Source organism: Marmota flaviventris, chromosome 20 (assembly GCF_047511675.1).
Source record: "Marmota flaviventris isolate mMarFla1 chromosome 20, mMarFla1.hap1, whole genome shotgun sequence".
NCBI classification, from domain to species: Eukaryota; Metazoa; Chordata; class Mammalia; order Rodentia; family Sciuridae; genus Marmota; species Marmota flaviventris.
This window is the reverse complement of record NC_092517.1, coordinates 25,254,600-25,280,869: the sequence shown is the minus strand read 5'-3', so window position 1 is coordinate 25,280,869 and position 26,270 is coordinate 25,254,600.

Below are 26,270 nucleotides of genomic sequence, written 5' to 3'. Positions count from 1 at the left end.
ATTGCCTGAGTTCTGGCAGTTAACATGGACTTGCTGCAACCCAGCCCTGAGCTATACCCTCCCTTCTCTCTGGCTTTCCATGGTGCCTCTACCACAACCAGCCCTCCCTAACCCTCACACTTTGAGCTCAATTCCCTGGGCCTGGTCGTTCACCTGAGCCCCTGACCATGTTCCTCATGGTCCTTGGCATAGCAAGAGTCTCTTCGTGTTGGGTCTTACCTGGGGGCCTGTTGCTTGGGCCTGCCAGTGGGCTCCCCTTGATGCCACTTGGCTTCTCCTAGACCTCATGCAGCCCCTTACTCCAATTTCCCTTGTGCAATTTTTGGCATTCGCAGGACTCCTGCTCCTTGGGTCCCCCATCACCATTGATTGGATTGGGCACCTTGCTTGGGTCCTGCGTCTCATCCCTATGCACACCCACCCTGACTCCCTTGAGTACCCTCCCGTTCCACTCCACATGGCCCCCTTCCTTTTCCTGCCCTCCTTTGCCAGAACCCTGGACATCGGTTCTCATCTGATCCAGTGCACCTTATGGAAAACAATGCCCTAGCTCTCGCCTGCACCGCTTGCTATCCCTGGGTGCGTGGTCCGGCAGCAGGCACCCTGAAACCTGGAGGTGTCCCTGGGCCTGGAGCCTGCCTGCACCAGCAGGATCCCCTTCCTTCCTTCCCAAATGCAATCCACTTTCCTAGTCCCCTGTTCAAGCCTGGGCCCTTGGCTATCTATTCCCTGGCCTGAATTCTCATTTGACCCTCTGGTGGCCCTTCTTGCTCACTGCTTCTCTGGGCATTGTCTGAGGGCCCAGCGTAGGGCTGCTACTCTGCTCCCCTTTGCATTCCTATACTGCAGTACCCTACTGCAGCCATGCCTTTCCGAACAGGTGTTCCCTTATCTCACCTGGCCTGGCCCTTCTTCTAGGTCCCTTGCCTGGGCTCCTTGCTGGGGTTCTTGCCCCAACTTCTCCAACACACATCCTGGGATAATTCAGGCTGTGTCCTGCTTCAGCCCTCCTGTCCTTTCTGTCTCTACCAGGCCTGCTTTCCTAATCCCCTTCCCAGGAGACTTCCCCCACTAGGGCCAGGAAACTTGATTTGGCCTCTTGGCCCTGGGGGCACCCTTTGGAAAATGTAGCCCTGCCCCTTTTCCTGGGTGCTTTGGCCTCCCTTAGCCAGAGCCCTGCTCCCGATCCAGGGAGCACCCTGCAGTGGATCTGGGCCTTGAGCTAATTTCCCCCTGTGCCACTGACTCCAAATTCTCATCTCCCGCTGCTCCCACTCCATGTTTCTTTTCATAAACCCAGGGCCAGGTACTAGAACATAGCTCTCCATTACTGGGCCCAGATCTTTGCTTGAGACCCTGAGCCTTTCTACCCCTTCTTGAGGACCCTTTCTCTGTCCCTTGGTTTCAGGCCCCTGTTGCCTGCCCCCTCCTGTGCCTCCCCACTGATCCCCTAATGCTGTGGTATGATTGCACTGCCCAGACCCACCTCTCCCCTTGCTTCTCCCTACCCTGAGTTGCTAGAATGGGTCCTTCAGCCCTCCCCCACTTCCAAACATCAGGTATCTCCTCACAGTACCCTCTCTGGCCCCCCTCTTTTGGTACAGGTCCCTCTCTGAGGATCTACTCCCTGGGGCTGAGGAGCAGAATTGGCTTGCCTCTGTGCCCTGAATGCTCCCTATGGAAAACAGCCCTGCCACTCACCTGAGTACCCCTCACTTCCTGAACCTTGAGGCTTGAAGGTTAACATGAACCTGCTCCAACCCAGCCCTGAGTTATCCCTTTCATTCCCTCCAGCTTTCCATGCTGCCCATACAGCAACCCAGCTCTCCCTAACCCTGACCCTTTTTGCTCTGGACCCTGGGCCTGGTCATTCGCTTGAGCCCCTGACCATGTTCCTCATGGCCGTTGCCATAGCAACTGTCTCTTCTTGTTGGGTCTTACTTTCAGGCCCTTTGCTTGGGCCCACCAGCAGGCTCTTCTTCATGCCCCTTGGCTTCTCCTGGTCCTCATGCAGCCCCTTCCATCCCTTCCCCTTGTGCTTTTTTTGTTTCGTTTTGTTTTGTTTGTTTATGATGCTCACAGGTCTTCTGCTCCTTGGGTCCCCAATCTGCATTGATTGGGTGGGTCCCTTGCCTGGGCACCTGGCTTGGGTCCTGGGTCTCGCCCCTATTTGCACCCACCACAACCCCCTTGCTGGCCCTCCTGTCACCCTTCATCTGCCCCCCTTACTTTTCCTGGCCTCCTTTGCCAGGACCATGGCCATAGATTCTAGTCTGATGCAGGGTGCCTTATGAGAAACAATACCCTGATTCTTGCCTGGGTGTCTCACTCTCCCTGGGTGTATGGTCTGGGACCAGGAACCCTGAAACCTGGATGTGGCCCTGGGCCTAGAACCTGACTGCCCCCTGCTGGATCCCCCACATTTTTTCCCAAATAAAATCCACTTTCCTGAGCCCTCTGCCAAATCCCTGGCCCTTAACCCTCTGTTTCCTGGCTGGGTTCTTGCTTGAGTCTCTGGTGGCCCTTCTTGTTCGCTGCTTTTCTGGGCATTGTCTGAGGGTCCTTAGCTGGGGGCTCTTCCCATTTCCCCTTGGCATTCTGGTACTGCCGTACCCTAGTGCAGCCCTTCCTTCCTGGCCCGGCATTTTCTGCTCTTCCCTGGCCTGGGACCTCTTCTAGTTCCCTTGCCTGAGCTCAATGCTGGGGTCCTGGCCCCCACCTCACCCACATTACTCGTGCAGCCCTTCAGGCTGTACCCTGCCTTGGCCCTCCTGTCCTTTCTGTTTCTGTCATGCCCACTTTCCTGATACCCTTCCAGGATGCTCACCTGGGCCATGCAACTTGATTTGGCCTCTTGGCCCTGGGGTCTCCTTTGGAAAACTTAGCCCTGCCCCTTGCCTGGGCTCTTTGTCCTTCTTCAGTCAGGGCCCTGCTCCTGACTCCTGACACCCTGAAGTAGACCTGGGTCTTGAGCCGCTCTCCCACTGTGCCACCAACTCCACATTCACCCTCCCAATGCTCCCCTGCTATGTTTCTTTACATTCACTCAGGTCCAGGTGATAGCACTTGGCTCTTTATTATTGGACACAGCCCCTTGTTTGAGACCCTGAGCTATTCTCCCCTTTCTTAAGGATCCTTTTCCTCTCCCTTGGTTTCAGGCCCCTGTTGCCTTCCCCACCTGTGCCTCCCCGCTGATCCCCTCATGCTGTGGTATGCTGGCACTGCCCACACACTCCACTCCTCCTAATTCTGCCTATGCTGTGCTGCTGAAATGGGTCCTGCAGCCCACCATGCCAACTTCCCCACACCAGATATCACCTCAGAGTACCCTCTTTTTCCCCCACTCATTTGGTCCAGGTCCCTCTCTGAGGATCTATGTACCTGGTGCACAGGAGCAGAATTGTCTTGTGTCTGTACCCTGGATACTCCCTATGGGAAACACAGCCCTGCCACTCTCCTGAGTTCCCCTCACTGTCTGCACCTTGAGGCCTAGCAGTTAACATGGACTTGCTCCAACCCAGCCCTGAGTGATCCACTCCCTTCCCTCTGCTTTTTATTCTGCCCCTACTGCAACCCAGCACTCCCTAACCCTGACCCTTTGAGCTGCAGTCGCTGGGCCAGGGAATTCTCCTGAGCCCCTGACCACATTCTTCATGGCCCTTGGCATAGCAAGGAGTCTCTTCATGTTGGGTCTGACCTGGGGGCTCTTGCTTGGGCCCGACAGAGGGCTCCCCTAGGTGCCCATTTCTTTCTCCTAATCCTCACACAGCCCCTTCCTCCCCTTCCCCTTGCACCTTTTTCTGGTGCTGGCAGGTCTCCTGCTCCTTGGGTTCCCCATCACCGTTGATTGGGTGGGTAATTTGCCTGAGCACCTGGCTTGGGTCCTGGGTCTCACCCCTATGCACACTCACCCCTACCACCTTGCATGCCCTCTTATCAAACTCCTTCTGGCCCCCTTCCTTTTTCTGGCCTCCTTTGCCACAACTCTGGCCATAGGTTCTCATCTAATCCAGGGTGCCTTATGGGAAACAGTGTCCTGGCCCTCACCTGGGCCGCTTGCTCTCCTTGGGTACTTGGTCTAGCACCAGGAACCCTGAAACCTGGAAGTTTCCCTGGGCCTGGAGCATGACTTACCCCTGCTGGATCCCCTGCCTTTTGATTTCTAAGTGGCTGGATTACTTTGTTAACATAAATTTGACACATAGTTGGGCTGTTAGCCATCCCTGGATGGAGTACTTTCCACTCATATCTCTGATCAGGACCTTCATGATTCAGTGCAGGGATAGTAAATGCAAAACGTGGACTATCCTCAGGATGAATTGGAATTAAAAAAAAAAAAAAAAAACAATCTTTAATATCTATAACTAAAACATACCAAGTTTTTGGCAAAGCAGACAATTGAGGAATCCCCAATTGAGCAGGTCCCATAATAACCATCTCATTATTAATGGCTCTTAAATCTTGCAATAATCTCCATTTACCAGATTTCTTTTTGATGACAAAAATGTGAGTATTATGGGGAGATACAGAAGGTTGTATATGTCCTTCCGCTAATTGTTGTTTGACCAGATCATGGGATGCTTGTATCTTTTCTTTAGTCAGGGGCCACTGAGGAACCCATACTGGTCTTCCTGATTTCCAAGTAATTTTTATTGTCTCAGTGGCCTTTTCTGAAAATCCAACCCATGTCTGTGCCTTCCTTGATCTATTTGTATTGGTGCTGCTATACCTTGTTTTTGTTTTTCTAATATTTTTCCTTTCCTAAAACCTTGTCTAGTCATAATAGTGGGTGCATTTTGGTTGATGTTATTTGTTATTGTGAAACCTAATTGATCTAGGACATCTCATCCCCATAAATTTACGGGAAGATGATCCAATACATATGGCTGCATAGTTTCTTCACATCCTTCAGGATCCTTCCAATCTAACACAATTGCACTTCTATGGGGATCAGTCGACACTCCTAGGCCTCGAAGCATTTGAGTGGCTTGTTGTAATGGCCAATGTTTTGGCCATTCTTGACGAGAGATGATGCTAAGGTCTGCACCTGTATTCAGTAGCCCATTAAATTCATGTCCTTGAATATTTAGTTTTAGCATGGGGCGAGAATCTAAAATTAAAGAGAGCATAGCCCAATCTACACCTGTGGAGCCTAATCCCTTGGAACCTGTTTCTACAGCATGACTGAAAATTTATCATGTAGGCTGGGTATTATTAGTAACTGCTATTCTATCTTCTGCTGAAATTACTGATATACCCTTTGGAGAACTGGCTATAATTTTTATTTCACCTTCATAATCAGGATCAATTACCCCAGGACTTATCATAAGTCCTTTTAGAGTAGAAGACCTGCATCCCAATAATAAGCCTACTGTTCCTTTGGGAAGAGGTTCTTTTACCGCTGTGGGAATGATTTGAACTCCTATCTCTGGAGTTAGCACTGCTCTGGTGGAGGTGCAGATGTCCAACCCTGCGCTCCCTCTGGTTTGCCTGATGAGGGATCTGATGGACAATGTGTCCTGGGCACTATCCTGATGGGGTTGCTGGGTTCCTCCAGTGCTCTGTATATTTGTGGTTTTGGGCCCTGGAGCATTGGGCCCTCCTGTTCCTTTTTTGGCAATGGAGCCCAATGCCTTTCTCCATGATATCATGGATAAACACCTGGTCCTTTTTTCGTTTTTTGATAATGGAGTACCCTCTATGGTGGTTTGAGAATGGCATTCATTAGCCCAATGTCTCCCTCTATGGCATCGTGGGCAAATACCCTGTATTCTTCTCCTTTGATACCTAGTTTTGTTAAACCCTCTTGCTATGGGGCAATGTCTTTTAAATTGTCCTGTTTGTTCACAATTGTAGCATGTTCTTGGCCTGGCATCTAAAGCCTGTTTTACTGCAGCTGCCATGACTTGCTCTTGTTCATTAATGTCTCTACATAATTTAATATATGTGTTTAAATCTTCATGTTTCCATGGTCTAATGACTTCTCTGCACCAACGATTCGCTTGCTCCAAAGCCAGTTGTTTTATTAATGGCATTGCTTGTTCCGTATTCCCAACAACTCTGGTAGCTGTTTGAATAAGCCTATCTACAAATTCAGCGTAAGATTCATTAGCTCCTTGTATTACCTTAGATAATTGACCTTGTAAACCTCCATGTCCTTGTAAAGTCTTCCATGCCTTAACTGCATCTACAGCAATTTGTGCATATACACCAGGATCATATGCAATTTGTTGCTGCTGATCCTCATAAGGTCCCTTTCCTAACAACATATCTAGATTTCTCTGATGATAACCAGTTTCTGCATTTTGCCTAGCTGTCTCCTTGCAAAATTCCTCATTGGCAACCTTCCAGAACAGGTATTGTCCTCCATTTAGCACAGCTTTACACATATTAGCCCAATCTGCTGGCACCATGTTCAAGTTGTTAATGGATTTGACCATGCTTACAGTGAAGGGTGCTTGAGGACCATAGGTTGTTACAGCCTCTTTTAGCTGCTTCACTGTTTTGAAATTTAAAGCATGGTGAATTTGCTGCCCCCCTGCCTCAAATACAGAGCATGTTAATATTTGAGATCCTGTCTCAGGATCCCAACTATCAACTGCAGGGGTTGGGGGGCCTCCCAGCATATGGAGGTGGCGCTGTTGGTTGGACACTTACGCCCTCTGGTGATAGAAAGGTGTTAGTAGCAGTCTCCTGTTGTAACTTTTCCCCTGATGGCTTTTTCTGCTCTAAGCTTTCTTCCTCTATCTGACTAGCTCGAAAGGCCTTCTCTTTTACTTGAATCTTTTCCTCTTTCTGAGTAACTTGAGAGACCTTCTCTTTTACTTGAATCAATATGTCTTCTCCTTTCTCTACCTTTGTCTGAACTGAAGGCTTTGAACTAAGCAAACAAGATACCAACGTCCACAATGGCAATGTGCCAACTGGCAGAGTCCCTGGTCTTTTCTTTTCTATTCTTTTTAAATCTTCACCATGATGGTTCCATTGTGATATATTTAACAACTCCTCCTTAAAAAGCCATGGGCTACATTTTTGTATTGTATCAACATATGCCCTGACTGTTCTTGATTTTACTGAGGTGCCTCCTTCCTCTAACAATTTACTTAACATTCTTTGAGTTTGTTTTTTACTAATTTCTGATCCCATATTTCTACTATAATACAACCCAACAAGATAATGCCTAATAAAACTGAAACAGAGTGAAACAAAATTGCAACAACATAAAATCATTATAATAGTCTCCTGAAATGTCCATCTGTCCTTTCTCCCTATCTGTTCCTCAGATGTGAGTGGTTTTTCTTCCATCTTACACATCTCCAGGGACAGGCAAAAACAAAAAACAAAAGTAAAGCAAAACAAAAGAATAATCTTAAAATGGCTACCTATCCTCTCGCCCTGCCCTCAGGGGCGAGCAGTTTACCTTATCACTTACCCTCATTCGTTCCCTGTGTGGCCCACCAAATGCTGCAGTGTGGCTGGGTACAATTCAGGAGCCACTTGTCAAAAGAAACAAACTTTATTTTTAGAACCACACACGCCAAACAAAACAGCTCCTCAGGAAAAACCTTCAGAGCCAAACTGCCACCACCGGCTTCCCACAAGCCTCTCAACCTCCCCCACTCCTCCTGCTCTTGAGGCTGATTGGCTGGGTCGCATGGGCGAAACCAAAAAAAAGTCCCCCAATGAACAGCTCCATGGTCTGAAAGGGCAGGGAAACAGCCCAATGAACATCACCGCAGAGGAGCCAATCAGTTGGCAGCTAGAAGTTGCTGGCAGCTGGAAGTTTGCTGGCAGCTGGAAGTTTGCTGGGGCCCCTTTGTCTGTGGCTCTCAAGAGGACCCCACATCTGCCTAAGGCCCTCTGCCTTATGAAACTGATCAAAAGAGTTGTGCCCACCTGACTCAGAGCTAAGTGGCCAGGCCTCTGCCACTCTTGCCCCTCTCCCTTCCCAGAGGAGCCCGGGAGAGGAAGGGTACTATACAAGCATAGCTGCCACAATGCAAGTTGGTCAGGGAAGAGATGCAGAGGCTCAAGCAACAGGTGTCCAATGCAGCCTTTTTGGAACAGGCTCAGAGTGACATTTGCCAAAAATTACCAACTGGCTTTACTGAGAATTGTGCCAAATAGCTGATGAAGATGACTACCAGAGTTTTCCTCAATGGAGACCCAAAGGCTCAAAGACAGGCAGACCAAAAAAATAAAGAGGACGATGGGTCTCTTTACACCTGCCCTCACCACCAACCCAGAGTTCATTCAAAGGGGTGGCCTCACTAGAACAAACCCAATGGTCCAAATGTTTATAATGAAAAAAAAGTGTGGCCAGAAAAAAGTAGAAGGCTTAAGTGGCCCCAGTGGGCAAGCACCTATTGCAATGCTCAAATGCTAAGCCTTGAACAGAGAAGTAATAAATGCTTTTCCCCATCCTTTGGCCCCAACCCCTACTTTCAGTGTCTTCCCACTTAATTGGAAATTGATGTTTGACAAATATGGCAGGAGTCTGATAGACACTCTCAACTTTATATTATGCACAGGATCCCAGCGCCTCAGGAGGGCACAGCTGCTACAAGCCCAAAATGAACCAGAAATACCTGATAGTTGGCCATAGTGTGCACACTCCAAAAGGACATGTCACCATGGTTCCAAGACACATGTTGTGAGCAAACAACAGGAAGGGACACAGAGCCACATGCACCAAGGCATAGTGAACAAAAACATAAGTGAGACAGCTACTATACACAATTAGAGCAGGCTCCCACCTGTCAAGAGGAGAAAGCCATGCAGACAAAGAGCAACACCTAGGTGAGCACAATGTGGCTGTCATACCAGGACCTGCAGGGAACCTGCTCTCCAACCATGGCAGACGGCCCATGCTCATATTGACATCATTTATATAAATGATGTCCCAGGTCATCAAACTCTGCTAAGATTTTCATTAGATTTGAGAGTTGGAGAATCCTAGCAGCCAAGATCCTATACTGGGAAATAACAACAACAAAAAAAATCCTGCATCTTAAAGTGCCAGAGGATTTATGTACTCTCCCTTTCCCTAAATGACAGTTCCTCCCAGGGGCTTGAGGGCACAATCCTTGGGACAGTACTGGACTCTGACTTTAAAGCCCATATATACCAAGAAAAACGTCAAATAATTTGGTTACCATCTGACTCAGCAACAGAACAGACAATAGCCAATGGGCTTTAAAAGAAACAGGAAATCTGCTCAATTCCAATCGTTTCAACCTGCCATCAGACTAGAGAGTTCCTGAGGCTACCATATTCAGCCATTTATGGATTCCCAACTTTCAGTTATAGGAAACCCCTCTGTGAATCCAAAAAAGGGGGATAATGGGATTCTTTAATATGGGGGCCACCTAAGCAAAAGACCTTTGAGGACATTAAACAAGCACTCTCAGTGCATCTGGACTAGGGCTCACTGACCTCACAAAGCTTTACTTTCTGTATGTCTATGGACAGTCTGGAATAGCTGTTGGAGTCTTGATATGGACATCTGTTCAAAGCTCTGGGCTCTGTAGCTCAAGATTGGCCACCTTGTTTATGGGCCCTTGCAACCACAGATCTTCTGGTGTTGGAAGCTGATAAATTGGCTATGGGACAAATATTGGGTTTCAGGGTTCCTTATTCAGTGTTGACATTAGCAGAGTACAAAGAACAACATTGGTTGACTAATGGTCAATACCAGGGAATGTTATGTGAAAACCCATGTATCCATGTGGAAGTCATCCAGTATCTGAACCCAGCAACCTTGCTGCCCATTGGACCTGGACAATCTGATCACAACTGTATTGAAGGCATGGATGAAATGTTCTCCAGCAGACCACACCTGGCAGACAAGCCCTCAGGGACCCTGATGTGGAGTACTTCATAGATGGAAGCAGTTTTTTAAAAAATGGGGTATTTTTGGCTGGATATGCAGTGTTCACTCTGGACTCCACTGTTGAGGAAAAATGTCTGCCTCAGGGAACTTCAGCACAAAAAGCAGAACTTATTGCTTTGACTCAAGCTCCTCAGTTGAAAGCAGGAGACTATGTGGATATTTACATAGACTCAAAATATCTGTTCACTACCCTTCATGTTCATAGGGCCTTATGTAAGGAAAAGGGGCTCATTAACTCAGGAGAAAAAAAAATGACATGATGTATGGTCAAGATATTCATAAATTTTTGGATGCACTGTGGGCTCCCAGGAAAGTTGTGATTATATATTGCCAAGGTCATCGAAAGGGAAACATGGTGGTTTCTCAGGGCAACTGGAGATCGGCAGAGAAGCCAGGGAACAGTCTGCAAGAAATGAGAAGAAAATCCAGTCCTAGGTTTAAAGGCTGCCCTTCTGCATGGCCTACTATTTAACAGAATTGGAGCCAACATACTCCCAACATGAACGTAAATGGTATAAGACTGAAAAAGAAAATTTTCTCCCAGGAGGATGATGGATATATTGTGATGGCAGGCATAGCCATCCTGGAGAATCTACCACCAGTCTTTATCAAAGAGTTCCACAGGAGAATACTTTGGACATACAGCACTTGAGACTGTTCTGAGTCAACATTTCTATGTCCTCTGGCTCACAAACAACGTCACCTGGATATTCTGAAAAGAATGTGAGTCTTTTGCTCACAACAATCTTCGTCAGGGGCCATAGCTCCCACCAGGAATCCAAACTTAAGGAGGAGCACCTTTTGAAGACTTGGAAGTAGACTTCACTGAACTACCACGCCACAGGGCTATAAGTAACTTTTGATTTTTATCTGGCTTATATAAATTTTCTAAAATTTGTTTGGTGTTACTAGTTTCACTTTGTTAATTTATGCTCTTTGACCTATGCTAACCAAATTGCTAGTTATTATTTAGTTTGATTTCCTTTGATAACCTTAAGAGTTTCTGTTCTACTCCTATTCCATCCATGGAGATCATATGAACCACATGTCAAGACAATCAAGTATAACCAAGAGGTGGTAAAACATATTTAAGACCTGTCCTGCCGAAGGAATGCAATGGAAGAATGATTGTTTGGAAAGACATAAGAGGTCCATTGGGAAGTAACTTGATTTAGGAGATCACCAATCTTGGGGTGAAGATAACTGGCCAACCCAGAGGATCATTGCCACTTATGGTCCCACTACCTGGACACAAAATGGCATTTCGAGTTATAGAACTCCTATTTACCTATTGAAAAGAATTATTCACTTACAAGCTGTACTGGAAATTACTAATAATCAGACTGCCACAGCCTAGACATCCTAGCCAAAAAAAACAGACCTGACCCGAGTGTCTCACTATCAAAACTGCTTGGCATTAGATTACCTACTGACTGAAGAAAGAGAAATATGTGGAGAGTTCAGCAGCTCAGATTGTTGCATCCAAATGGATGGCATAAGACAAACAGTTAATAATATAGCCAACAACACAAGAGAACAAGCACATGTGCTAGTGCATACCTAGAAGGCCATTAAACTTTGGATTACAAACATGATTTTGGGAAATGGTTGTCAACCCTAGGTACATTTAAAAGCTTAAATGCTATAGTGGGTATTCTACTGTTAACCTGTTTATTGCTCCCATATTTGGCTGCACTATCCATTAAAACTAATGGGTCCACTATGGAAGCTTCTTTTGAGAAGATGACAACTAAGCTTTTGACATTACATAAGGCCTTAAGCCAATATAATGGTAATGATGCTCTTAAATTCAAAGGATTAATTTATGGGGAGCATCATTAAAGAGGGGAATTTAAGTGACATTCCCTTCCTCCACTGAAAATTCATACCTGGGATTCTAAGGAAAACTTCACTATGGCTGATTTTTGGACTGTTACACAAAAGAGTCTCTGCAAAACAGTTCAATGTACATAAACTTCTTATTTTTCTGTTGCCCTGTTTTACTTGGTCCCTGGCTGAGAAAATACCAGCACTCCAGTTGCTAGGCACCTCTTTACTAGTTTTCACAAATATCCTGTATAGTAGTTTGTAGAAATGTGCAAGCAAGGCCTCTGGCTTTGAGCTGGGCTTCACACGGGAGATGTCCACATTTTTAAGATATGTTACCAACTGGGCTCCATGGTAACAACTGGCATGGAGAGGAAAAATGGGGAAAAGAAGCTCTCCCTACTCAGGTGTTGTCCTTGAAGAGTTAACTTGCCCAAAACAGTGAAATAAAAAGCTGCTTTTATGTGAACTTCTGCAGACTGTGAACTTCTGAGCCCCTCATCTTACATGTTGGGTATAAAATTCTAAAACTGCCTGAAATCAAGGTTCAGGGATTGATTTATTACAGCAAAAGCTGTGCCCTCTTAGCCTGGCTGCAGCCAAACAAAATTGTTTCCTGCTATATTTGGTGCCATGCCTCATTTGACCCTACCTACATTACTGTTACCCAGCATTGCCCAGACTCTCCCTTCCCACTGTTTCACCCTAGGCTGGGCTCCAAGAATGGGTCCTGGCTCCCCACTGACCCCCACAATTCTGGAAACAAGGTATCCCCTCACAGTGCCTTGCTTTGGCACTCCTTTGATCCAGGTCCCTCTCTGAGGATCTACTTTTTCTGAGGCAGAGGAATGGAATTGGCTGGCCTGGTCAAATTAGGCCTAGTGCCGACCTTGCCCTGCCCGATCCCATCCCTTCAATACCCTGCCCTCTAGCCTTGCATGCTGCCCCTACCCCAACCCTGCCATCATAACGCTAACATTTTGCTCTCCATTTCCAGGACCAGTCACTCAGCTGATCCCCTGATTGCGTTCCTTGTGTACCATTGGTCTCTTGTTGTCGGGACAGACCTGGGGGCCCCTTGCTTGGGTCCCCTATTGAGCTCTCCTCCTTGCCCTTTGAGCTGCCCTCTGTCTGCTGATCTTAGCACTGCCCCTTCCTCTTTTTCTCCTAGCACTTTCCCCTAGCGATCGTGCTTCCTGCTCCTTGGGTTCCTAGTCCTCTTTTGGGCGGGTTAGTTTTTTAGCTGGAATCCTTGCTTGCGTCCTGGATCTTGCCCCTCTCTGTACCAACCGTGACCCTGTGCCATGGCTAGTGGTCGCTGTCCAACTGGACTAGTCCTTTGCTGGGCCCACTTGGCCTGGTCCCTGCCCCTTGATTCTCATCTGTGCCAGGGCATCATGTGGAAACAGAGCCCTGCCCCTCATGTGGGCCCCTTGCTCTCTCTGGGCCCTTGGTCCTGCGCCAAGACACCTGGCAGGGGCACTGGCACTCTAGCCTGGCTCCCACCAAGTAGATTCCAGCCTTCCTCCCCAAGCCCTGTCCACTGTCCTGAGCCCACTGCCCAAGCCCTGGCCCTTGGCTCTAAGTTCTCTGGCCTGGCTCCTCGCTTGAGCCTCTGGTGGCCCTTCTTGGTGACTGCTTTTTTTGTGAATTTTCTGAAGGCCCCTCGCTGGGGCTACTTACCTGATCCCCTTGTCTTTCATTTACCTCACTACCCTAGTGCAGCCCTGACATCCATACCCGGTGTTCCCTGCTCTCCCCTGGCCTGGGTCCTCCTCTAGGTCCCTTCCTGGGCTCCTTTCTAGAGTCCTGAACTCCATCCCACCCACACCTGTCCTGCCTGCACCCTGCCGGTTCCCCTGCCATCCCTCCAAAGTCTTGTCCACTGTCCTGAGCCCCCTTCCCAAGACCTGGCCTTTGGATCTCCACGCCCTGGCCTGAGACTTTGCTTGAGCCTCCGGGGGACCTTTTTACTCAGTCCTTCCCTAGGCTTGGACTACGGGCCCCGCTAAGGTCAGTACACTACTGCTCTTGGCTTCCTTGAACCTCGGAATCCTACAGTCACCCACCTCCCTGGCCCTGCCCTTCTCTGCCCTTTCCTGGTCTAAGCACTCCTGTTGGTCCCGAGCCTGGGCTCCTTTCTGGAGTCCTGACCTGCACCCCATCAACACCCTTCCTCTGGCATTTCATGCGGTACCCTCCTTCATCCCTCCTGTTGTCCCTGTCCCTGCTGGGCCCCTTTTCAAGGTTCCTTTCCCAGAATGATCACCATGTTCACTGGGTGTTTGGCGCTGTGGGCTCCCTTTGGGAAAATATAGCAGCCCAAGCCCTGCTCCTCCATCCTGACACCCAGCACCGAACCTGGGCTTTTAGCACTCCTCTCCCTTTGCCACCCACTACCCTTAGTACCTTTATCTCCTCCCCAGCCCTGTCTGTTTTGGTGGGACCAAGGACAGGGTCCTGGTACTTGGCTCCCCATTCTTGGGCCTGGATCCTTGCTGGAGCCCCCGGTCATCCTTCTTCAGGACCCTGTCCCTGACTCTTGATTCCAGGCCCCTTGCTGGGCTCCCCTCTGGTGCCTCCCCTCTGTTCCCCATGTACTGTGATATTTTGCTATTGCCAGGGCCCTCCCCTTCTCCTGCTTCTTTCTAGCCTGGTCTCCTCCAATGGTTTCTGGCTCCCCAACGAAACCTACCAAATCATTGACCAAACATATCCCTCACATTGCCCTCCTTTGGTCCTGGTCTTGCTCTGAGGATCTACTCATTTGGGGCAGAGAAGTTGAATTGGCTGGCCACTGGGCCCTGAAGGACCCCTATGGGCAACACAGCCCTGCCTCTAGTCTGGGCCTGCATTGCTGCCCAAACTTGACAAATGGTAGTAGAGTTGGGACTAGTGATGACGTTGCCCTGGGCAATGCCCTACCTTGCCTCTCCTGCCCTCTAGCCATGCAAGCTGCCCCTAAGCCAACCCACCCCTTCTTCACGCTGACCCTTTGCTCTACAGTCCCCTGGCTTGGATGCTAGCCTGAGCTTCTTATCCATTACTCGGTTTGTGTTCCTTTCTCTGGTGTCTCTTCCTGTCTTATCTGACCTGGGAGCCCCTTTATTTGGCCCCCTACCTCAGTCCCTTCTGTGCCCTTTGCACAGCCGTCTATCTTCTCATCCTAGCGCACATCCTACCTCTCCTTACCCAACCGTTTTTCCTGGATCAGGGTCCTCCTGATTATTGGGTCCCTAATATATTTTGGTGGGATCAGTCCCTTACCTGGGATCCTTGATTGAGTCCTTTACTCTTGTCCCTCTCTGCACCCACCGTGACCTCTCCACTGTGCCCTCTAATTGCACTCCTCCTGGCCCCTGTTTCTTGCCAGGCCCTTTGACCTTGTCCCTGGCCCTTGATCCTCATCTGGGCCAGGACGCCTTATGGGAAACAGAACCCTGACCTCAATTGGGTTACTTCCTCTCCCCAGGCCGTTGGGGCAGCACCAGGAACCCTGACACCTGGTAGTGGTGCTGGGCCTTGTGCCTCCCTCCCCCTTGCTGGATCCCCTGCCTTCCCTCCCAGGCAATGTCCACTGTCCTGAGCAACCTGCTCCAGCGCTGGCCCCTGGCTCTCCTTTCCCTTGAGTGGCTCCTCTCTTGAGATCCTGGGGGTCCTTCTTGCTCCGTGCTTCCCTGGGCTTGAACTGCACGTGTTGCTAGGGCCACTTCCCCACTCCTCTTGTCTTCCCTGCATCTCAAAACCCTACTCCAGCCCCTGCCTGTCTGACCCCACTCTTCCCAGCTCTCCCATATCCTGGGCCCTCCTCTAGGTTCCTAGTCTGAGCTGTTTTCTATGGTCCTGGCCTGCACCACCCAAAACACCCTTCATCCAGCACTTCACAGTGTACCCTCAATCAGCCCTCCTGTTTTCCTTGTTCCTGATGGGCTCCTTTTTCAGATCCCTTTCCCAGGATGCTCACCAGAGCCAGGGACAGAAACTGGGAATTTTGCTCTTGTGGTCTTCCTTTGAAAAAAGGTAGTTGTGTCCCTTGCCTTGGGGCTTTGGCCTCCTTCAGCCTGGGGCCTGCTCCTCAATCCTGGCACCCCTCAGTGAATCTAGGCCTTGAACCCTCCTCTCCCTGTGCCACCCATTCCCCTTACTCCCCTTTCTCCCCCAAATACCACTGCACCGAGGAGAGAGGGGACTCGCCCTTCCAGATGGAAGACCACTCCCTCCTGGGTGTCTGGGGAGGTCCTATACTGCTGTAGTCAGGGTACAGGACACTCACCACTATAGAAGGGAGACCACTCACACCTGGGTGTTGGGTGAAGCTCAAAACATCCACAGTCAGGGTAGAGGTGACGCACACCTCCATTCCCCTCTACCCTGGGTAACTTGGGATACAAGCTCCCTGTAACACCCAGGTGGGAAGGGTGACCTGCCTGGTGGGGCAAGTTCCCACTACACTGGCTGCAGCGGTATATGAGCTAACCTGACACCCAAGAGGAAGGGCTCAACCGACTAGAGGGGCAAGTCTCCTCTACCCTGGCTAGGGCTGCATATGACCCCCTGCCACTGAACACCTAGGTGGGAGGCGTCTACTACCTAAAGGGGCAATTCCCCTCTAACCTGGCTGCTATTGTATAAGATCTCCCCCTGACACCCTGATGGGAGGTGTCTTTTATTTGGATGGGCAAGTTCCCACTACCCTGGCTTCAGTGGTATAAGAGCTCCCCCACCCTGACACCAAAGTGGGAGGGGTCTCCAACTTGGAAAGGCGAGTTTCCTCTACCCTGGCTGCGGAGGTATACTAGATCCCTCCAACACCCAGGTGGGAGGCATCTCTACCCTGTAGGGGCGAGTCTCTTGTACCCTGGCTGCAGCTGTATAAGAGCTCCCTTTAACAGCCAGGTGGAATGGATCTCCCAACTGGAGTGGCATATACCCTATACCCTGGCTTCAATGGTATAGGAGCTCCCCCAAGACACCCTGGTGGGGCGGGTCTCGCCTGAAGCCATGAGTACTCTCTACCCTGGCTAACATTGCATACAAGCTCCTGTGTGACACCCAGGTTGGAGGGTTTTGCTGTCTGGATAGGGGAGTCCACACTACCCTGGCTATAGTGGTATAAGAGTTCCCTCCCACACACACAGGTGGGAGGGGTTTCTCACCTGGAATTGTGAGTCTTCTGTTCCCGGCCTCTGCTGGTACATAAGATCTCCTAACAACGAGGGTTTAGGGGTCTCACATCTAGTGGGGTGAGACCCCTCTCTTCTGGCTGCAGAGGTATACGAGTACCTCCCTCATAGCAAGATGGGAGTGGTCTACTGCCTGGAGGAGAGAGTACCCTCAACCCTGGCTAATGCAGTAGAGAAGCTCCCAGACACCCAGGAGGGAGGGATCTCCCACCTGGAGGCATGAGTTTCCTCTACACTGGCTGTGGCAGTAAAGGAGCTCCCCTGACACTCAGGTGGGAAGGGCTCTGGCCTGGAGGGGCGGGTCCCCCACTACCCTGGCTGTAGCTGTATAGGAGCTCCCTCATTCACCCAGGTGGGATGGTCTCTGGCTTAGAGTGGTGAGTCCCCTCTACCTTGGCTGTGGTGGTATATGAACTCCCCCTGACCATCAGGTGGGAGGGGACTCTTGTCTGAATGAGTGATTCCCCTTTACCATGGCTGCTTCAAGATTGGCACTCCCCTGGACAACCAGGTGAAAGTGATGTTCTGCCTGGGGTTTCAAGTCCCTGCTACCCTGCCTGCAGCTGTATAGGAGTACCCCCCCCCCCCAGGACACCCAGGTGTGAGAGTTCTCTCACCTTTAGGGATGAGTCACCTGTACACAGTTCAGGACAGTATATTATCTCCCCCTCACACCCAGGTTGGAGAGGTCTCCTGCCTGAAGGGGCGAGTTCCCTCTACCCTGACTACAGTGGTATAGGAGCTCCACCTGACACCCAGGTGGGAGGGGTCTTCCACCTGGAGGAGTGAGTCCCCTTTACCCTGGCTGCTGGGTTATAAGAGCCCCCCCCCATACTCAGATAAGAGGGTTCTCATGCCTGGAGGTAGGAGTCCCCAGTACACTGGCTCGAGCAGTATACGAGCTCCCCCCCCACCCAGGTGGGAAGCTCTTCCAACTGAAGAGGAGAGTCCCATATACCCAGGCTGCACTGGTTTACTAGCTGTGCCTGACACCCAGGTTGGATGGGTCTCTCGCCTGGAGGGGCGAGTCCCCTCAACCCTGCCTCAGCAGTAAAGCATCTTCCCCTGACACCAAGGTGAGAGGGTCTCCAGCCTGGAGAGGCAAATCCCCTTGACCCTGGCTGTAGTAGTATAGGAACTCCCCCTCTACACCCAGGTGGGAGGGGTATTCTTACTCTAGTGGTGAGTTCCCTTTACCCTGCCTGTGGCAGTATATGAACTCCCCTTATAACAAGGTGGAAAGGATCTATCACCTAGAGGGTCGAGTCCCCTCTTCCCTGGCTCTGGTGGCACAGGAGCTCCCCCTCAACACCCTGGTTATGGGGTCTCCTGACTGGAGGTGCGAGTTCCCTCTACACTGGCTGCATGGGTGTAGGGGCTCCCCCTTGACACTCAGGAGGCAATGATCTCCTGCCTGGAACAATGAGTCCCCTCTTCCCTGGCTGTGGCAGTATACAATTTCTCCCAGATACCAAGGTGAGAAAATTCTCCCGCCTGGAGGGGCAAGTCTTCTCTACCCAGGCTAAGGTAGTATACAAGCTCCTTCCTACACATAGGTAGGAATGGTCTTCTGCAAAGATAGGTGAGTCCCCTGTACCCTGGCATTGGCAGTATATAAGCTCCCCTGACACTAAGTGGGATGGGTATCCCACCTGGAAGGGCGAGTCCCCTCTACTTTACCTCTTGACATATAAGAGTTCCCAGTACACAATTGTGGGAGGGGTCTTCAACCTATAAGGTTGTGTTCCCTCTACCCTAGCTCTACCAGTATAGAAGCTCACCCCACAAATACCCATGTAGAAAGGGTTTCCTGCCTGTAGGGGCCTTTCCCCTTTAGCTTGGCTGCTGTAGTAATCAAACTCCCCAAGTCACCCAGGAGGGAGGGTTCTTGCACATGGAGAGGCGAGTACCCTCTATCCTGGCTGTGGCCTATATGCACTCCCCCTTGTTAGGTGCAGGACAGGCTGATCTAAGTTGTCTGCAGGACATCTGAACAAACGCTAGCTGCAGGATAACCCACACACTCAAACCCCCATCTGTTAGGTCCTTTATCACCTGTTTGCATCAAGTCTGAACTCGACCCCACTCAAGGCTGATCATTTGACCCCCACCTGTCTGGTGCAACAGAAACCCACATCAGACCCCTGCCCCATCTTCCTGAAGGCAGAAGATAACACCCTTAGCAACTACAGTGTGATCTATTCATTGTCTGCCAATAAGGCAGCTTGCAGACCCAGAGACCCCATTAGAATTTGGCTATAAAAATTCCCTCCTGCCTGGCCCCCTTTTCTTGCTCTGTCTCCCTCTCTGGCTTTCACACTCCCTTGCTCTCTCTTTTTCTTCACTCGCTCTCTCTCTTCCTCTCTCATCTTTTTTCTTCCTTTGCACTTCTACAATATAGCAGTGGTCGCTCCTAACTGTTGTGGTAATTTTCCTTTCTTTGTTGATGAAACACAGGAAGAAAGTTAAAATTCACTTTTGGATCCATCTTGCTCCAGAAGTGCAACTCACCAGACAGCCTGAACCCATTTTCTCAACTGCCAAAACTACATGCACCCTGGGCCTTTGATTGGTGATTTCCCCCTTCCTGTAGTCTTAAACCCAATGGTGGTGTCAGGAGGATTTGAAATTTGGTCTTCCAGCAAAACCTCTTTGCCCACCTGTGGGGAGGAAAGAACCTCATCACAGAATTCAAGGCCACGATGGCCCTCAGGGACTCCTTCTTGGGCAGATTGGACACTTTGGTTCAAAATTATTTCCCTTCCCTTCCCAGTTGCTGGTTTACCAGCATAGGTTTTGAGGTCACCCTCAAAGGCCCTTCTAACCTGTGAGAACACATAACAGAGAACTAAACATCTCACTCTACCCAGACCTTCACGGTTTTGGTGGCTCTCATAAAGTCCTACTCCTCGCACCTTTAAGACTTGGCTGCTAGAGATACACTTACCATTCCCTTCCTCTCTCCCTTCCCTCTTTCTGGCCCTGGGAGTCTCTGACCTCTCCAGCAGGAGTCCCAAAAAGCCTTAACCAAGGTCTCCCATGGCTCCCACCCATCCAGGATGGGAGCTTCTACTGTCAGGATTTGGTGATAACCAATTTGCAGCTCGAACCTGCCACTAGGCATTCCTGAATTTTGGCTCTAACAAGGATGACCTTTTTGCCAATAAATCAGTTTCCTCCCTCTCCCTTACACTACCTTTGTGTGTCCTTCCTTCTACCCTATACTACGTTTGTGACCCCTTCCCTCTCCCTTATACTATGTTTGCAAAATGGGTAATGTGTCCACTCTGCCAGTTAACTCTCCATTAAAATGCTTCTTGGATAACCTCAAAACCCTCTCCTTGACACCATACATCAAACTCAAAATATTGATCAAATATAGCACCCAGGATTAGCCCACTTATCCCCTAGAAAACCAAAATAAATGACCCCCTTTTGGGTCTCTGGATCAATCCATTCTAAGGGATCTTTACAATTACTGTGAGAATTCCAAAAAATGGGTAAAAAGCCCCTATTTCTGAGCTTTCTTCTTGCTCTGATCCAATTCTGCTCTTTGCACCTCTTGAAACCTGTACAAATTTTTCTAGCTTGCAAACCAACCCCCAGAACCACTGATACCCAATCTTCTTCTCCTCCAAACTCATTAACTATTTTGACCCTGATGATGAACCTCCATCCTATCACCTGGCTCAAATAGGTCCTCACCCTCAAACTTCTTCTCCAGCCCCTCCACCATTTCTGCAACCACAATAACTTGTTTTCTCCCCTCCAATTACTAGATCAAAAACCCAAACCATTGCCCTTCCTCAAACCTTTGCCCCCTTGCTGAGGTAGCAGGTGCTGAAGTTATGCCTCCACCCACCCACTCCTCTTTTCTCCCGTCAGTGCCCACACCTTATCCCACCATGTCCTCTTACCAGTTAACTCAAAGCTCAAACTAGCTGAGGAGAGCCCTCGGACCCTTACTGAGATCTGGTGAAAATGGCCTTTAAAGTTTCTCTGTCATCACTGAAAACATGTTACTAAGAATTTAATGTCCCTTACAGGCTTTTGGGGATATTCATCCCCATCCTCCTCTCTGCTCTACCTGTTCTACTGATCAAATATTTGTTGATGGGGAAAATCCCAAACCCCTTTCCCATTATTTTTTTAAATCTTGTTCCTCATTCTTAGATCCACCCTTGTGGCTCTCAGACCCAAATTCTCATCTTTACCCTCCCTACCCAGGCCCACAGAAAAGTCTTAACTTACTTTTTCCAGAAATCTTCTCCATGGCTGATTTTAGAACTGTCAGCAAATAATCTCTACAGAAAAGTTTAATGTAGATAAACTTCCACTTTTCATGTTGCCCTGTTTTACTTGTCCACTAGGTGGAAAAAACAATCAGCAGTCCAGGTGCTGGACACCCCCTTACTAGTTTTTCACAAAAATATGTAAACAAGGCCTCTATCCTTGAGCTGGGCTTCACAGAGATGGCTAAATTTCTAAGATAAGAAAAGTTACCTACTGTGCTCCATGATGGCAGCTTGCAGGGGGAGAAAAGAAAGGGAAAAAGAATCTCCTCCCTTCTCAGGTGGCTTTGAAGGGTTAACTTACCCAGAACAGAGAAAAATACTGCTTTTTTGTGAACTTCTGCAGACTGAACTTCTGAGCCCCACACCTTACATCCTTGTTACAAAGTTCTGAAAATATCTAAACTTGGGGTTCATGGGGTAAATTTATTATGGAAGAAGCTGTGCCCTCTGAATCTGGCTGAAACCAAATAAAACTGTTTCCCTATTTTTGGTACTATCTTAGGTGCCTTGCTTCTTGTCCATCCCTACAACAGTATAATTCTATATACTTAAACAGTGTTTATGTTTTCATAAAATAGTAAACAGATGTGATTAATTGTGCACTGCAAATAACAAAATAACTCTTATTAAAATGAAATATTTTGCCTAAATTCAGAAATTTACAAGCACCGTTTCAAAATGTGAATAAAGAAGGGATTGTCAGATGGGAAAGATAAATTAGAAGATTCTAGGTATGGATTTAATAGAAGGGAAAAAAAGATTTCTGGATAAGAAAATCTATATGATTTAGTAAATAAGAGGGTTTAAGTAAGGGATAAAGAATTTCTGTGTAAGTGGGTTATATATGTAAGTTTTTATGAGCAAGTAATCTTGAAGGAATTAAGCATTATACAACCATGGTTAAACAACAATTGTTATTTTGCAATATTATAATATGTTATTTCTTTAAGAGATAAACTTGATTAATGTAAAAATATCAATAGTAATTGTTGTACTTTTACTCTTCTTTGTATATTAAATGTGTTCATATTTTCCAGGTATATATATATCTTTAATATAGAAGCTTAAAAAAATTATATCAAGCTGGTGTTCTCCAAAAGGTTGCATGGTAATGTTAGGCTTATAAAAGTAACACATTGCAGATTTACTGATATCATTTAATTTTCTATAACTGGACCTGTGATCAATAAGATTAATATAAATTTCTATACACTGGGGTACAATTTAAATGTAATTTTATATTGTGTTATCTAATATTCATGTACCTAAAACAACAATATCCGTAAACTTTTTAAAATAATACTTAAAAGCAAAGATCAGCCTCAGTACTAGCACACTTTGCCAAAGATTTATAAAGAGCCCCACCTTACCTGAGATAAGGCTCTATCTCCCATCTTACTTCATGATAGAATGACTCCAAAGTAGGCCATACTTCAGCTAAAGCCCAGTACTCTTAATTTAAGACGGATGAAACTGACTTTGCTGGATGTTTAAGATCAAGACTTAAATTAAAATAGCCAAAAAAAAAAAAAAAAAAACAATATTTTGCTCTTACACTCTGAGTAAGTCTGAATCTAGGGAACAGAGAACTTCTCTACAGAGCTTGGCAACTCTAGGACACATAACCTTCTGATCAGGAAGATTAATGAGACCACTGGATAATGCAGAGCCAATCAGTGCACTTGCAGTGAATAGCAGGTTCTTTGGAGACAGGAGACATTCCTGATGCTTCCAAGGGAAGCCACGTGGTCAAGAAAAACCTAGACCCATCCTAGTGCAAATGGCACTAGCAGAACTAAGAAGGTGCTCTCAAGTTCCCCCACGAGTGACCCCTATGGGAACTCAGCTGACTCTTAACAATAGATAGAAACAAAGTCAATTTTGACCAGCTTTATCTTAAACACCTGTGAAAAAGAGTTAAGCAAAAACACAATCATTCCTGGGGGTAATAAAGGACAAGAACAGCTAGAAAAGAGGAGACAGGAACAGGGCCAGCAGGCTCCATGGGGAATGTTCAGTCAAGTATGGCTTGGGCTCCTCCCCCTCCCAGGACCCGTTTTAGTCAAATTTAATTTTCTTCTAATAGGACCATGAGCATTAAATTGCCTACAGAAGTTCCTGAAAGATCAGATACATGAATTCACCAAATAGCCAGTCAATCAATTACTTCTTTAAGACTACAATCTCTGATGCCCAAGATGGAGACCTATGACTCCTAACCATCTCCTCTGGCTCCAGAGACTCTGTGCTCATCTAAAACCCTCTCTAACCTCTTTTCCAGTTTTTACAACCCCTCTTTCATTTCCTAGGAATGAGAACTACTCTCCAGCAGGTTCACTCACCTTTTTCTGTCTGCTCTACCGTATCCCAACAAGGAAGCATCAAACCTAAACTCTTCACACATCAGATGAGGAGCTACCAGCCAGATGAAAACTGGTAGATCAACTTCACTCACATGCCTAGGCACAAAAATCTTCACTACCTATTTACTTCTGTTGATACTTTTTCAGTTTGGATAAAAGCCTTCCCTATATCCAGGGAAATTGCTTACACCATCGTCTCAATCCTCATTGAGGATATCATTCCCAGGTTTGGACTTCCAGCCACCATCCAGTCAGGCAATGGACCAGACTTCATTTCTCAGATTTTTCAACTAGTCTCCAAAGGCCTCAACATCACCTAGAGGCTCCACATTCCCCAAAAACCCTAATCTTCATTTTCTATCCCAACCACAGATGGTGCTTTAACATCCAAGCCACTTGGCACCAGGATGACACCACCCCCTCTCAATTTGTGGGTCAAGGCGATTGCTCTTCCACTGGCTACAATTGGGCAGTCACCCTTATCATTACAGAATTCAACCAAGCCACATAAGGTACTTCCTAGAGTCTCTACCATAGGACCAAGGACTGATACCAAGGATTTCCCCCACTCAGAAATGGCTTCAAGGAAACTTTATAGACTTTGCCCTTCTGAGATAACTGTCTATAGCCACTGGATGGTATCTTTATCCAACCTAGTATTTCCAAGCCTGTCTCAAAACATTCCCCCGCTCTCCCAGGTTGGCCCCATTCCTCCCCCTCTTAGCAGAAAGTAGCCAAAGGATTTTGCACTGTCCTCCAACCCTGTTAATTTAGAAAAGCAAAAAGGGAGGAATGTTAGGTGCAGGACAGGCTGAACTAAGTTGTTTGCAGGATAACCCAGGCACTCAAATACCCTTCTGTCTGGTCCTTTATCATCTGTTTGCATCAAGTCTGAATACTCAACCCCACTCAAGGCTGAACACTTGACCCCCTCCTGTCTGGTGCAACAGAAATCCACATCTGACCCCTGCCTCATCTGCCTGAAGGCAGAAGATGACACCCTTAGCAACCAATCATTGTCCACCAACAAGGCAGCTTGCAGACCCAGAGACCCCATTAGAATTTGGCTATAAAATCTCTCTCCCTCCTACCAGGCTCCTCTCTCTTGTTCTCACTGTCTCCCTCTCTTGCTTTCACTCTCCCTTGCTCTCTCATCTCTCGTCTCTCTTCTCTCTTCTCTCTTCTCTCTTCCCTCTCTCTCTCTCTCTTCTCTCTTCTCTCTTCTCTCTCTCTCTCTCTCTCTCTCTCTCTCTCTCTCTCTCTCTCTCTCTCTCTCTCTTTCTCTCTCCTCTTTGGCACCGCTGCAATAAAGCAGTAGTCACTGCAATGTTGTGGCCATTTTCCTTTCACCCATGACACCCTGGTGGGAGGGATCTCCCAGTACTTTTTACCCTGGCTTTGGTAGTATATGGGATGCTGCTGACAGCCAGGTTGTAGGGGTCTGCTTCCTAAATGGGTGAGTCTCCTGTACTCTGGCTAAGTTGGCATACATGTTCCTCTGGAAAACAAGGTGGGAGGGGTATCCTGCCAGGAGGGGCCAATCCCCACTACCCTGGCTGCAGCAGTATAGGAACTAACCTTCAGGAGGGTCTCCCACCTGAAGATTCGAGTTCCCACAAAACTGGTTGAGGGAGTATAAGAGCCCCTCCTATCCACAGGAGGGAGGGGTCTCCCGCTTTTAAGAGCCAGTTGCTGCTACCCACGCTGCAACTGCATAAGAACCCCTCCCTCAGCAGACACCCAGGTGGGAGGATTCTCCTGCCTGAAGGGGCGAGTCCCCTCTACCCAGGCTAAGGCGGTATAGGAGTTACCCCCATTCCAAGGTGGGAGGTGTCCCTCACCTGGAGGTGCCAGTGGCCTCAGTCCTGGCTGCTGGGTTATATTAGCTCCACCTGACACCGAGGTGGGAGGGGTATCCTGCTTGAAGGAACAAGTCCCCTCTATTCTGTCAGTTTCTGTATTGGATATCCCCCCTTACCCAGATGGGAGGGGTCTCCCACCTGAATGGGTGAGCACCTCTACCCTGGCTGCAGTGGTATACTAGCTTTCCCTGAAACCTAGGTTGGATGGGTCTGTCACCTGGAGGGGAAAATCCACTCTACCATGGCTGCAGCAGTAAAGGATCTCCTCATGACACCCAGGGGGTGCGTCTCCCGCCATGAGTGGCGAGTCCCCACTACCCTGTCTGTGGCAGTATACGAACTCCAGGTAGAAGAGATATTTGCCCTGCATGGGTGAGTCCCCTCTACACTGGCTAAGGCAGAATATACATTTGCCCAAAATACTCAGGTGTGAGGAGTCTTCTGCCTGGAAAGGGGAGTCCCCTCTACCCTGGCTACAGTGGTATAGGAGCCTTCCTCTACAATCAGGTGGGAGGGGTCTCCTGCCTCAATGTCTTGTCCCCTCTACCCTGACTGTGGCAGTATATGAATTTCACAGACAACGAGGTGGAAGGGATCTTCCATATGGAGGTTTGAGTCCCCTCTCTGTGGAGGTATAGGACCTCCCCCCGACACCAAGGTTATGGGGTCTCCTGATTGGAGGTGCGAATCCCCTCAACACTGGTTGCGGGGGTATATGAGCTTCCCTGACACCCAAGTGGAAGGGTCTCCAGCCTGGAGCAATGGGTCCCCTGTATCCTGGATGTGACGGTATACAAGCTCTCACAGACACCCAGGTGGGAGTGTTCTCCCTCCTGGAGAGGCGAGTC